Below are 13,820 nucleotides of genomic sequence, written 5' to 3' on the forward strand. Positions count from 1 at the left end.
CTACTGCAAATAATCCTGCAATAAACATGGGGGCGAATGTATCTTTTTGAGTTAGTGTTTTCATTTTCGTCAGATAAACACCTAGAAGTGAAATTGCTGGATCATATGGTAACTATTTTTAATTTTTGAGGAACCGTCATACTGTTTTCCACAGTGGCTTCCGTTCCACCAACAGTGCACAGGGTTCCCTTTTCTCCACATCCTTGGCAACACTTGCTATTTCTTGTCCTTTTGTTAATAGCCATTCTAGACCCTCCTACAAAGGTGTGTCTGTAGTTCCCTGTCTTTGGACACGTCAGAATTGGAGGCAAAGAAATGTGGATTTGGAGAAGTCTGGGGCCAGCTTGCTCCCTGCAGGCTCAAGATGAACCATCCAACAAAGAAGAAGAAGAAGAAAAAAAAGCCATTCTAACAGGTGTGGGTTTTATCTCATTGTGGTTTTGATTTGCATTTCCCTGACAACTAGTGATGTTGAACATCTCATGTGCCTGTTGACCAGCCGTATGTCTTCTTTGGGAAAATGTCTATTCAGATTTTTGCCTATTTTTAAAAAGGATTATTATTTTTTTATTATTTGCCATTGAGTTGTATGAGTTCTTTATATATTTTGTATATTAGCCCCTTATCAGATACATGATTTGCAAATATTTTCTCCCATTTGATAGACTGCCTTTTCACTCTGTTTATTGTTTCCTTTGCTTTGCAGTTTTTTGTTTGATGTAATCCTATTTGTTTTTGTTTGGGTTGCCTGGCTTTTGGTGTCATAACCATGAAATCATTGTAAAGATTAATGCCATGAAGCTTTCCTTTTATGTTTTCTTCTAAAATTTTTTTTTTAAGATTTTATTTATTTATTTGAGAGAGAATGAGAGAGAGAGAGAGAGAGCACACGAGAAGGGGAAGGGTCAGAGGGAGAAGCAGACTTCCTGATGAGCAGGGAGCCCGATGCGGGGCTCAATCCCAGGACTCCAAGATCATGACCTGAGCTGAAAGCAGTCGCTTAACCAACTGAGCCACCCAGGCGCCCCTCTTCTAATAGTTTTATGGCTTCAGGTCTTATGTTTAAGTATTTAATCTACTTTATTTTTATGTATGGTATAAAATAATGGTCCAATTTTATTATTTTGCATATGGATATCCAGTTTTCCCAGCACCATTTGTTGAAGAAACTATTTTTTTCCCATTATATATGCTTGGCATCCTTGATGAACATCAGCTGACTATATATTTGTAGATCTACTTCCAGACTCTCTATTCAGTTCCATTGGTCTACGTGCTTGTCATTATGCCACACTGTTTAATAATATTAAAACTTCCAATCCATGAGTATGGAATATTTTTCCATTTGTTTGACGTCTTTAAATTTTTTTCATTAATGTTTTGAAGTTTTCAGTATACAAGTATTTACTTAACTTACTTACATTTATCTTAAGTAGTATATTCTTTTTGGTGCTATTGTAAATGGAATTATTTCCCTAATTTCCTTTCAGATAGTTTACTGTTTGTATAAAAAGAGAGAACTGTTTTCTTTTTTTATTTTGTATCCTACAACTTTACTGAATTCATTTATTAGTTCTAATAGGCTTTTTGTTTGTCTGTTTGTTTTTATGGAGACTTCAGCGTTTCCTATATATGTTGTCTCCAAATAGGGACAATTTTACTCCTTTTCATTTGGATGCCTAGCTTTTTGATTTCTTAGGCTCAACATAGATACCAGTCTACTGCAGGGAACACAAATTAAGATCCTCTCTTGATCTGAAGTCATAGGGGTTAATTATTCTTCATCCCTCCACTTTGGTTGGGGTGGAGTCATAGCGTAACTTTCTCTTCACAAACCCTTTCTCCCCCTTTCACACCCTCCTACTCTTCCATGCCAGCTTCTTGCCACTTGCTGGGCTTGGGATCCAGTTCCTTTAGTTTCCTGGGCTTCAGTGTCTTCAGCTACATAATGGGAATAATAATATGATATCTCCTTTATAGGTTTTTATGAAGATTAAATGATTATATATCTGTGAAGATTAAATGATTATCTCTATATCTACTTATCTATATATCTTTGAATAGAGTCTAGTATACAAGTAAAGGTTTCTTATTGCTATTTTCAAATCATAGTACTATTGTCATTATTAATTGCTATTATATCTTATTGTCTCACTTGAAATTTCCAATTTAATATTCTTTAATTCCTGGTATGACTATGTTGTTTTACATAATAAAATCCTTTTTTGTGTGTGGTTGGAGGGATGTTAGGCACTTAAATTATGAAAGAGAAATTTAAGAAATATTGTTTTGAAATCACAGTAGGTATAATACTGGTCTTGAGGATATAACTACTTTTTGTCTTTATTCCCACCTCTGGTCTGTCCTTGCTGGTTTACTTTGAGGGAGAACAAACTGACATGGCCAGGTTTCTAGAGGCTGAGTCCTAGTGACTACTCAGTACAGAGTTGGTTGTATGGACAAAATACCAGTACTACACACTGTAGGCTGCAAGAACTCTTAAAGGGCATCCAGCTCAATCACTTGACTTTCATGGTATACAATGGAAGCCTGCAGGGTTGAACGTTAGTGTTGTTTTCAAACATGGGCTCCAAAACACCGGTTCTGGGGAGATCCTAACAGAGCTCCATGACAATTAGTTCCATAGTCTAGCAGGTTTGAAAATGCCAGAAATACAAATTTAAACAGGTTTCTTTATTGTAAGGCTTCTCAAAACTTTAAAATACAGATCTGTAATATAAATCTTTCAAGGATGATATGGTAGGTAGTATTCTATAATTTCCAAACTTGTTTGACCTCAGAATGTTTCCTCCCTCTTTGGGGGTGGGGGTGAAATTTCATTGTCCTGTGTTCTTCTAAGAACACAGGACAATGAAATTGTCATTCTAATTAGAATTTAGAACATTCTAAACCAGTGGTTTAGAATGATGGGATATTACAGTCAGAAGGACAAAGGCACACTACAGGAGCAGAGACTTGGAGCCAGTCATCCAGATACAGAAAAGAAAACAGGGCAAAATTGACCTTGCATTGACTGAATACCTTTCCAATGGGAAAATGTTATTCTAAGCACAAACTCTGTGTCAAAAATGTTGGAAGCAATTTCAAGTTTGTCACTTACTACCTGAAAGACCTCCTGCAAGTTACTAACCATCTTTGAGCTTCAGATTCCTCCTCTGTGAAAAGGATTAAAATAAAGCACTGTGAAAATTATAGTGTGCGCAAAGCATGGTGCCCAGTGTATTAGTCCGGGTTCTCCAGAAAAACAGAACTAATTGGATATTCAGGTCTGAGAGTTAGGAGCACCAAGGGGTAGGGGAAGATCCCAGCTCAGTAGGGCAGACAGCATATTCAAACATCCTCAACAATTTTGTTCTACTTAGGCTTTCAACAGACTGGGTGATACCCACACACTTTCGGGAGGGCCATCCATTTGACTTTACTCACCAATTCAAATGCTCATCTCTTCCAGAAACACCCTCTCAGACATACCCAGAAACAATATTTAACCAGATATCTGGGCAACCCATGGCCCAATCATGTTGACACGTAAGATTAACCATCACATCTAGTATTGTTTTTGATGTTTTGATGTTGTAGTTATTTCAGTCCAAATATTTATCGATGTGTGTATCCCCTCTAGAACAGCACTGCCAAGAGAGCTCTTAGCCCATGTCTGGCAATCCCAGCAACTATTTAACAATGCATTCAGTTTATTATTTCATTAGCCCCTGGATATTAGAAAGCATTTCTTTATATCAAGCCACAATCTTTGTCTCTTTATCTATTACTTGTCTAGTTCCACTCCTTAAGGTCACTCAGAACAAAAATCTCATTTCTCTGTCATGTGCAACTCATCAGTCATTTAAATACAGTGCTCATGTTCTCCTAAAGCCTTCTTAGTAGAGGTCCAAAATCAAGTTCATGACAAATCCAAGATTAGCATTTGCACTTGCAATTCCTAGGCCTCAACTGTATACTTGGAAAAACAGCTCTACTTTCTCTGGGTCACAGTGCATCCCTACCAATTATTTGGTTTCCTGGAGTACTGCAGTCCTTCACTAGCTATCTTCTGCATTCTAACAATATTTGTTTTAAAGATTTTATTTATTTATTTGAGAGAGAGGGAACGAGAGAGAGAGAGCACATGAGAGGGGGGAGGGTCAGAGGGAGAAGCAGACTCCCTGCTGAGCAGGGAGCCCGATGCGGGACTCGATCCCAGGACTCCAGGATCATGACCTGAGACGAAGGCAGTCGCTTAACCAACTGAGCCACCCAGGCACCCCTCTAACATATTTTTAGAACTTGTTTTTTGCTGCAAATGAGGACAGATTCTGTTTCTTTTTTTAAATTTTTATTTATTTTATTTAAATTCAATTTAGTTAACATATACTGTTTTATTAGTTTCAGGGGTAGAATTTAGTGATTCATTAGTTGCATATAACACCCAGTGCTCATTTCATCAAGTGCCCTCTTAATGCCCATCACATAATTACCCCATCCCCCCACCTCCCCTCCAGCAACCCCCAGTTTGTTTCCTATAGTTAAGAATCTCTTTTGGTTTGCCCCCCTCTTTGTTTTCATCTTATTTTATTTTCCTTTCTCTTCCCCTATGTTCATCTCTTTTGTTTCCTAAATTCCACATACAAGTGAAATCATATGGTATTTGTCTGACTCACTTATTTCGCTTAGCATGATACTCTCTAGCTCCATCCATGTCATTGCAAATAGCAAGATTTCATTCCTTTTTATGGCTGAGGAATATTCCATTGTATATGTATGTACCACATCTTCTTTATCTATTTGTCAATCGATGGACACTGGGCTGTTTCCATAATTGGCTATTTTAGATAATGCTACTATAAATTTCAGGATGGGGCACCTGGATGGCTCAGTCAGTTAAGCCATCTGCCTTCAACTTAGGTCATGATCTCAGGGTCCTGGATCAAGCCCCGAGAGTTGGGCTCCCTGTGCAGCGGAGAGTCTGCTTCTCCCTCTGCCCCTCCCCCCTGCTCTCTCGTGCACACACTCTCTCTCTCAAATAAATAAATAAAATCTTAAAAAAATATCAGGACGCATGTATCCCTTTGAATCAGTGTTTTTGTATTCTTTGGGTAAACACCTAGTAGTGCAATTGCTGGGTGATAGGGTAGCTCTACTTTTAACTTTTTGGGTACCCTCCATACTGTTTTCCAGAGTGGCTGCCCCAGTCTGCATTCCACCAACAGTGTAAGAGGGTTCCCCTCTGTCTGCATTCTCGCCAACATCTGTCGTGTCCTGACTTGTTAATTTTAGCCATTCTAACTGGTGTGAGGTGGTATCTCATTGTAGTTTTGATCTGTATTTCCCTGATGTCGAGTGATGTTGAGCATTTTTTTCACGTGTCTGTTGGCCATTTAGATGTCTTCTTTGGCAAAATGTCTGTTCATGTCTTCTGTCCATTTCTTGACTGGATGTGTTTGGTTTTGGGTGTTGAGTTTGATACGTTCTTTATAGATTTTGGATACTAGCCCTTTATCTCATATGTCATTTGTGAATATCTTCTCCCATTCTGTAGGTTGCCTTTTGGTTTTGCTGACTGTTTCCTTTGCTGTGCAAGAGCTTTTTATCCTGATGAAGTCCCAATTCATTTTTGCTTTTGTTTCCCACAGATTCTGTTTCAATGTTGTTTGTTAGAAAATGTGATGGACATGAGGGTATGGTTCAGTTGACATCAAAAGAGATCAGAACTTTCTAGAATACAACAAATGCAGCCTGGGATGCAAACAACTCCATCAGACAATCACCCAGCTCTGAAGATTGCAGTATTGTAGCACTCTGAAAACCACAGTTTTATATAGCACTATTTAATTCCTTCAAGCCCACTGCCAACAATTCTTTTACTTGAAAGTGGATTGCTAGCACAAAAAATTTTTCAATGACTGTTCTACAAGTTGAAATCACTGTACCTTGGCAAGGCCTGTCGAAGTCCATTCTCTCTCTAACAACTTGGCTGTCCCCTCCCCCCAGCAGTTTCCCTTCCTTACGCAAACTCTAGCTTCTCAACATTCTGTCTCAATATTTTCATGCTCATATTTAATGCATTTTGTTACCTTTGACAAGACCTTGATCAATATTTTGTTACTTTGAGGCAGCCGTGATCTACTTTCATTCACTCTTGGGAATGCATCTTTACTTTCCTATATGATTTTTATTTTTACTCTTGTTTCTGAAAAATAGGTGCCATGAGGAGGCATTTTTTCATTAATAGAAGAACTGTGTAAAATTTAAATGAAACATGAAAAGGAAAAACACTTTTCAAGTAATTGGAAACCCATGTTGGAAGAATATAAATAATTCTATTAAATAATATTTCTGAGTCTAATTCTGTAAGAGGAAGTTACAGGAGTCTACCAAGAAGCAAGTGTGGTCTCAAATTATATATAATAGAATTAAATCAACGATAATTGTAAAGATACCCAGAATAGAAAATAATAAGCAACAAGAACACAGGTGATGTGATTAACCAAGATGAGAATGAGTACTTACAGGGGATGGTTTCAAAGTGAAGTAAAATTTCAAATTAAAGAATAAATAAGAAAAAAAAATAAATGAAAATAAAGTCGTGTCTTTCTGTGTTATTAATATCTTTATACTCAGAGACAATTATTTTTATCCCCTCCCCCAAGAGCCTTCTAATTACTACTAAGAAGACCTGCCTAAATAAAAGGATGAGGATTTGAAGATTAAAGAACAATAAAGAAGAAAATCTTATATATTTTCATCCTCATGGATATAATTTAATTTTAGTGATAAAGGGAAAATGAGGTAAAATATTAATTGAAATTATTAGTTCCATTCAGGCAAATATTAAGTATGTAAGACCCATTTGACAAGAGGGCAGTTTCCAATATACCACTGGGCTTATTGAATTACATAGAAAAAGTGGTGAATCAGGGTAAATTACATCAGTTTTTAGGCATATACCATGCCAAACCACACAGCTTATTTTGAACAAAACACCCATATTTATGCTCATTTCTACGGCAGTGTTGTTTCCTATGCAGGACAGAGAAATCATTTTAAAGTTCTGTTGTATTCAACAACAAGCCATTGTCTTGTGGGAACATTTGTGAATATTGTCCCCATTACTCACATTGCTGTAACCTATAGCTTACTAGTTTAAAAAAAAAGTATTGAAATGCAAGAGCAAAAACCAAGAAATAAGACCAATTGAAGTATAAAATGTAGCATATCCCAAAAGGGGAAGATTTTTAGAATATAAAGTAGGAATATAGTAAGAATATAAGATACCAATTTTCAGAAGAAAGCAAAGGATAAAGAAAGCAAGAATAAAGAAAGCAAATAATCAGTGCACTTTGGGTAGAAACAAAACACTTGAATGATAAGTAAAAAGAAAATCTAAGTAATATTCCACGGTGTGTGTGTGTGTGTGTGTGTGTGTGTGTGTGTATGTATGTATATACACACACACACCACATCTTCTTTATCCATTCATCAGTTGATGGACACTTGGGCTGTTTCCATTATTTAGATATTGTAGATAATGCTGCTATAAACACTGGGGTACATATATTATTCAGCCATAAAAAAGAATGAAATCTTGCCATTTGCAATGACAGGGATGGAGCTAGAGAGTATTATTCTAAACAGAATCGGTCAATCAGAGAAAGAAATATACCATATGATTTCACTCATATGTGGAATTTAAGAAACAAAACAAATGAACGGGGGTGGGGAAGAGAGGGAGGCAAACCAAGAAACAGACTCTTAACTGTAGAGAACAAACGGATGGTTATCAGAGGGGAGGTAGGTGGAGGAATGAGTTAAATAGGTGATGGGGATTAAGGAGGACACTTTGATGAGCACTGGGTGTTGTATGGAAGTGCTGAATCACTGTATCGTACACCTGAAACTAATAGTACACTGTATGCTAACTAGCTGGAATTTAAATAAAAACATAAAAAAATAACTATATAAATAAAGGTAAAAAAATCTAAACTGTGACAGGATGAAAATATGACAGGAGCTAAATAATTGAAAAGAAAACAAACAAGAAGAGTACTAAAATGAAGGTTAGTGCAAAGGCAGGACTATGAATATGAAGGAAAAATGTGATAATATAATGGGGCAAGAAAGTTTACCAGTATAAAATATCTTTAACTTCTGATTAATATGTTTTGCTTCAAATATGAGTATATATAACACTCTGAATGTCAACTTTTCATGAAAACAAACCAAGGTAATGATATAGTATTTCCTTCCCAATTGGGGCTTTGAGAAAGTAGCCTGTACCTATCACTCCTGTCCTTGGGGGACAGGTGACTATCTCAAAAAGTGAGAAAAGTAATATTAGCATACTATTATGCTAAGATTTTTTTAAAAAATGGATAAACTTGTACATTTGCATTTTATTAATACATTAATTTTAACAGTTTGGTAATGCACCAATAGTATTGTAGATCTATTTATATTTAGATCTATTTATAGATCTATTTTAAGTCTAGCATATTCATTAGTGCTTTGCAAATATACAACATATAGGATTTCTGACTAAAAAAAAAATATGACAAACATTACCAAGGCCAAAGAATATGTAGTTTCTAACTTCATTATAATTGGAAACTATCTAGTCATTTTTCTTAAGTATATTCATATATACTTCAAATGTTCTGGGCATATAAGAACATCATGTATTTGCATTTATAGAATGTGTTTATAAATTAATTATTGAGACAATTTAATCAAGTGTTAATTTGAATATAAATTTGAATACATATATAATTTTTTTCTACTCAGAAAATAGCTAAAATATTGCAACTCATTTGCTTGGCATTTTCAGGGACTCTGGTATTCTGTTTAGGTGAATATTCTAGCCTTTCCCTTCAGAAGTTCAAACTTTTAAATTTTAATCACCTTTGAAGGAAATCTTTCTCAAATACTACTTTTCTGCGTATGACTTAACCTTTTCTGGATACCTCAGGGTCATTATTAGGAAAATCAATAGCTGTGCTGGGTTGCAATACTCTGCTGTCCTCTGGGAGACTGATGAGTGCTTCCCCTAGAACAAATGACCCTAGGTGACTCTGTTCTTTAATTTCTTCTGTACACTTTTTGTACTTTTCTCCTGTCCTCAATCACTGTCAGGCCATCAGTGTGTCAGCCTCCAGGAGTCTCCGTCCCCACTTCTCTCTCCCTTACATAAATCATTGCATGCAACCTCTCCTAATTTGCTGCTACATTTTACTGTAAATGAGACTTATTAAATTGAGGGAGGATAGAAGAGAAGAGAGGAGAGTAGTTAATGATGCCAAACTTGCAAATACTATTTGAAAATGAGTGTTCCTGGACATCCTTGAAGGTAGAAATGATAGGAACCACACTTTTTTGAGACAAGTTATACTTTAAGTGTAGTAATGCTTGCTTCATCTCTAGTGAAACCAGAAAGCTGCATCAGTAGATTTTTTTCTCTGGAAGTTTAATGGAGAACTCAGAGAATGGGAGTAGAAATTGGAAGTATCTAATCCTCTTGGAAATAATCCAGAGGGACCTGACCTGGAGAAATCTTTCTGTTCTTGTGGGCTAGCCTTGAGGGAACAGGTCCCTTTGGGAAATAGCACCCTCCAATATCAGCTCACAGTGCCAAAGGGCAGGTTTTTCTAGTCAAATGCATGCCTGTTGAGGTAACATTCTTATGTATGGAATGAAAGTGGGGGGGAGGGTGAGGAGAAAGAAAACTCATTGGAAAATTTTAAATCAAGTCTTTTCCTTTGATTTACCAATCATCATAAGGTTCATCTCAGTTTGAGCTTGCTGTATATTATTTAAAACTTTTTGTTTATTGACTCCATATGTTATGTTCAGTATTTGGGTTATCATCAGTATTCCAGTTTAAATTATGAATTTTTCATATTTATCATTTTGTCCATTAACTATGTGGTGAAAGAAATTGAACTTTCACATATTAAAAGAAAATTTAAAGTCACCCTCATGTAAAATGAAAGAGAAAGGTGAGGTTGGAGTAGAAATCTTATTAGCAGCGTAGAATTAATAATGGAATCAAATTTTATTTCCATTCCCTTTCCATTAATTCTCTAAGAATAAAAGAATAATAAGGAAACTCATGCTCCCTTACAGTTTATTGAAAACCACCCAGCAAATGTTAGTGAAATGCTATACATTCCAAGCACCATATGTCGTTAATTAAAATGTCTTTACATTTCTTTAGTGAGAGAACACACATACTAATTCCTTTGTTTTAAAATAACTTTCTGAACTTGCATATTTTCTAATACAACCTAGGATCTTTCTATCTCTCCAAAAGTTTGGCCTCATTACTTCTATTCTCCAACTGTTCACTGACTTTCTGTACTAAAGGTAGAAAAATCAGGAAAGTCTTTGAAATGTTTATGGAAAAAAATAAAGAGAACATGAACAAGACAGGAATTATACAAAAGGGCAATTACCATGAGCCTAATGGTAATACCAAGAAGTATTTAGGTAAGTACAATCAACAGAACTTGAGTGGAGAGGGGGTTTAAAGGGAGATATAGTTTTGTTGACCAAGTCTACTAGGTTTTGATTTTGAGTGATTTGACAAACCATGAATTACCATAGTGAAAAAAAACAGACTATGAGGAATGGCCATAGCAATACAGTTAAGAACTGTATTCTGAAGACAGTGTTATAGTTTGTAGGGTACCGACAGACAAACACATATAGGAACTCAGAACAGGGACTCACAAGGTTAATCATGAGAATTAAGACAAGAATAAAATTATTACAATTATAATACAAGGTTAATCTAGTACAAGATTCTGAGGTCAAATTGGTGCTGCAGCTCCATACTATTGACCTAGAACATTTTGAATTAGGAAGGGGATGTGTCCTAGGGTCTCAGGCTAGGCTGAATTTCCATATGGGGATTAAGGGGTTTCCATTGCTGACTCTGAGGAAAGAAACTAGACATCCATTCATTATTCAACTCATATTCACTGAGTGCTTCCTAGGTGCCAGAGACCACTCTAAACTTAAGAATTAACAATGATCCAAATAAATTATCTGATCTCTTAAAGTTTACATTCATGTGGTTTGGATACTGACAATACCAAATAGACAAATAGATACAAACTATAATCTCATTTATATAGTAACTACGATGAAGAAAAACAAATCAGAGGAAGGGGTTGGAGAATGTTGGCAGGTGTAATTTTGGATACGGTTGTCAGGTAAGTGTCCTGACAACTTTTAAATGAGTATCTTAAAGTGAGAAAATAGAATATGTAGTTATTTGGAAGACACGGAGCCCTGGAAAATAAAACGACAAATTCAAGATCCCAGATGGGTAGGAATGTGTTTGTTCTGTTCAAAGAACAGAAGGGAGGCCAGCATAGCTAATATAAATAGGCTTATAAGTCAAACTCTCCATTTTATTATAACTAATAATTAATATCAATCTGTATTTTTACTGGTCCTTTAAAATTCACATTTGTAGGGTCTTTAGAATTAGCTTTCATGAAAACAGTCTCATGCAGACAAGATACGTTGACCACTTATCAATTTTATCTGGTTGTTACAAACAAATACAGCCTATAACAGATCTAAGAGAGCTGATTATTACATAAGGAAGGACAGACTGCTTCACCATATTAAATTTTAATCTAGTGTATGAACTATTTTCCTTAATTGCCAGAGTTTCCAAGCCTTCAACAAGGAAAAGCTTTCATGTGGTGTGAATCCTCTACAACACGATTGCTTTACTTAAACACAGGGCGGCAGGGTATTTTTAGGACTGTTACTTCATAATTTTAGTGAAAGCACTGTGCATACATGTATGCTTTGCAGGATGATCAATAGAGGCCTTAAAATTTCAGATATAGTTTTTGTGCATGAATGAAATTTGTAGCTTATAAAAACAATTAATAAAATTATCTACATCTATTGTAACTTTTCTGGAGATTGGTCACCACGTTTTGAAATAAAATACTTAATTAGCAATAAAAATGAGGGGGCTATTTTTTTTTCATTTTTGGTGATTTCTCTTTATCCTGAGAGAAATAATATTCATGGTCAATCATATGCTAGACTCTTCTGTTCTTCAGAGCAGAAGTATAGAAGATATAAGGAAAGAAAGTCTCAGAAGTTTTACTTTTCAGATTTGAAATTCAGATATAAAACTGACTTTTGTAGAGAAGGATGTTAAGTTATAGTTTTCAAGTCATTAGTCTGTGAAATGCAGGGCTTGAACTCACCACCCTGAGATTAAGACCTGAGCCGAGATCAAGAGTCAGACACTTAACTGACTGAGCCATGCAGGTGCCCTGTCCCTACTTTTTAATTGTCCTGGCTACCTCCTACTTAATCATCAAGATAAACTATATTGTTAAAACTTTCAAGAAGCCTTTATTAACTTTCTCTTTTCTCAGACTGGGTTCAGTGATTCCTGTGTTTGCTCATACAAGATTTGTAGTATATCTTTGTCATTGTCTTCCAGCATTATATTGGCATCATGTTATGGCTTATAGTTGCTCAACAGATTGTACGCTTATTGTGAATGGGAACTATTCTATGCACCTTTCCTACCTAGTTAAATTCTATGTGTGTAGTACATGTTTAATAAGCTGACTTGAACTTGACAGGTAAATGATGTAAGCATCAATTGTGTTTGTTGTTTCTTGACATCAAATTAAATTTCTGTTCAAAAGGAAAAAAATAAAGTAAAACAACTCAGAGGGTTTGAAAATATTCATCCAATCAGGAAAGGCAAATAGGTTCTGCTTTTTGAAGCAGTGGAAAGAAATACAAGTCAAAGTTTTAAAGTCATGCATTTTTTTCTTCCCACTAAATGAGGGGCATTATATTTTTTTCAGGTGAAGTCTCAATTTGTTTCAGACAAAAATTTATAAGAGATGTATACAGGAGTTAAGAAATCATTGTAATTAAAGACATGAGCTTGAAGGAAATTAATTAAACTCTGATTATCACAGTTTTGGAAACCTAGGCTTCACCTATTATTATTATCATTATGGGTTGTGAGAGAGCTGAAGAAGTGAGTCCTATGCCCATGAATATTAGATTTATTTTAATGACATGCTCCAAAAAGGCTGCTCCTGTTCCTTTTAACTACAACTGAACAAAAATTTATACAGCTAATAGTAAACTGGTTAATGTTGTACTTTAGGTAATAACAAGCAAGTCATTTCATGTTCCTTGACTTTAGTCTTTAAGTTATAATTTATATGATAGTTTTAAATTAGTTAATTAATTCCTTGGTTTGGTTCTTCTAGTCTCTTTTGGGAGAAAAAAATACTTAGAAAGAGGCATTTGCATTACATATTTTGGAAAAAGCTGGGTTTATAAAAGGTCCCAAACCAAAAGGATATTTTGTCACATTTTAATGCACAATAATACATCTAGTTTTAGTGCCTTACACAAGAGCAAAGCAGCATGCAAAAATCATACACTCTCTGTCAATAGCTCTGAATACAGATTAAATCACTTACAGAAAAAAAAAAAATTGGCATTATAAGATCCCAAAGGGGTGTAAAACTTCACTAATGTGTTTTCCTCTACAGGTCAAATAAAGATTTAATGAGCTTTATGTGTAAATGTTTAGTGTTCCTAAAATGAACACCCAAATGTATGGCTTAGAATCTTCCACAGTAGGAATATTGCCAAAAGAAAGAAAAAGGAGCAAGTATCAAAATAAAAACATGTTACAATCTGGATATATAATAACAACTGGACCCCTTTAACTGCAAGCTCCAAGAATCTACTGTTGTTATAAAGGTTATTATTAATATGGTAAACATTTTCTCTTG

General features: G+C 35.3%; 1 protein-coding gene and 1 non-coding gene across 3 annotated transcripts in view; one reads left to right on the forward strand and one right to left on the reverse strand.

The window, feature by feature from the left end:
* MAGI2 (membrane associated guanylate kinase, WW and PDZ domain containing 2) overlaps nucleotides 1–13,820 on the reverse strand; it is a 1,300,621-nt gene that overhangs the window by 533,835 nt on the left and 752,966 nt on the right. The window lies entirely within an intron of this gene.
* Nucleotides 252–382, forward strand: LOC114222499 (small nucleolar RNA SNORA38). Its single transcript, XR_003611959.1, has one exon. It is a non-coding gene; the product is annotated as a small nucleolar RNA SNORA38 (small nucleolar RNA).

This window comes from Eumetopias jubatus, unplaced genomic scaffold (genome assembly GCF_037043125.1).
Source record: "Eumetopias jubatus isolate StellerSeaLion01/CBP00866 unplaced genomic scaffold, mEumJub1_p1.0 scaffold_14, whole genome shotgun sequence".
Taxonomy (NCBI): Eukaryota; Metazoa; Chordata; class Mammalia; order Carnivora; family Otariidae; genus Eumetopias; species Eumetopias jubatus.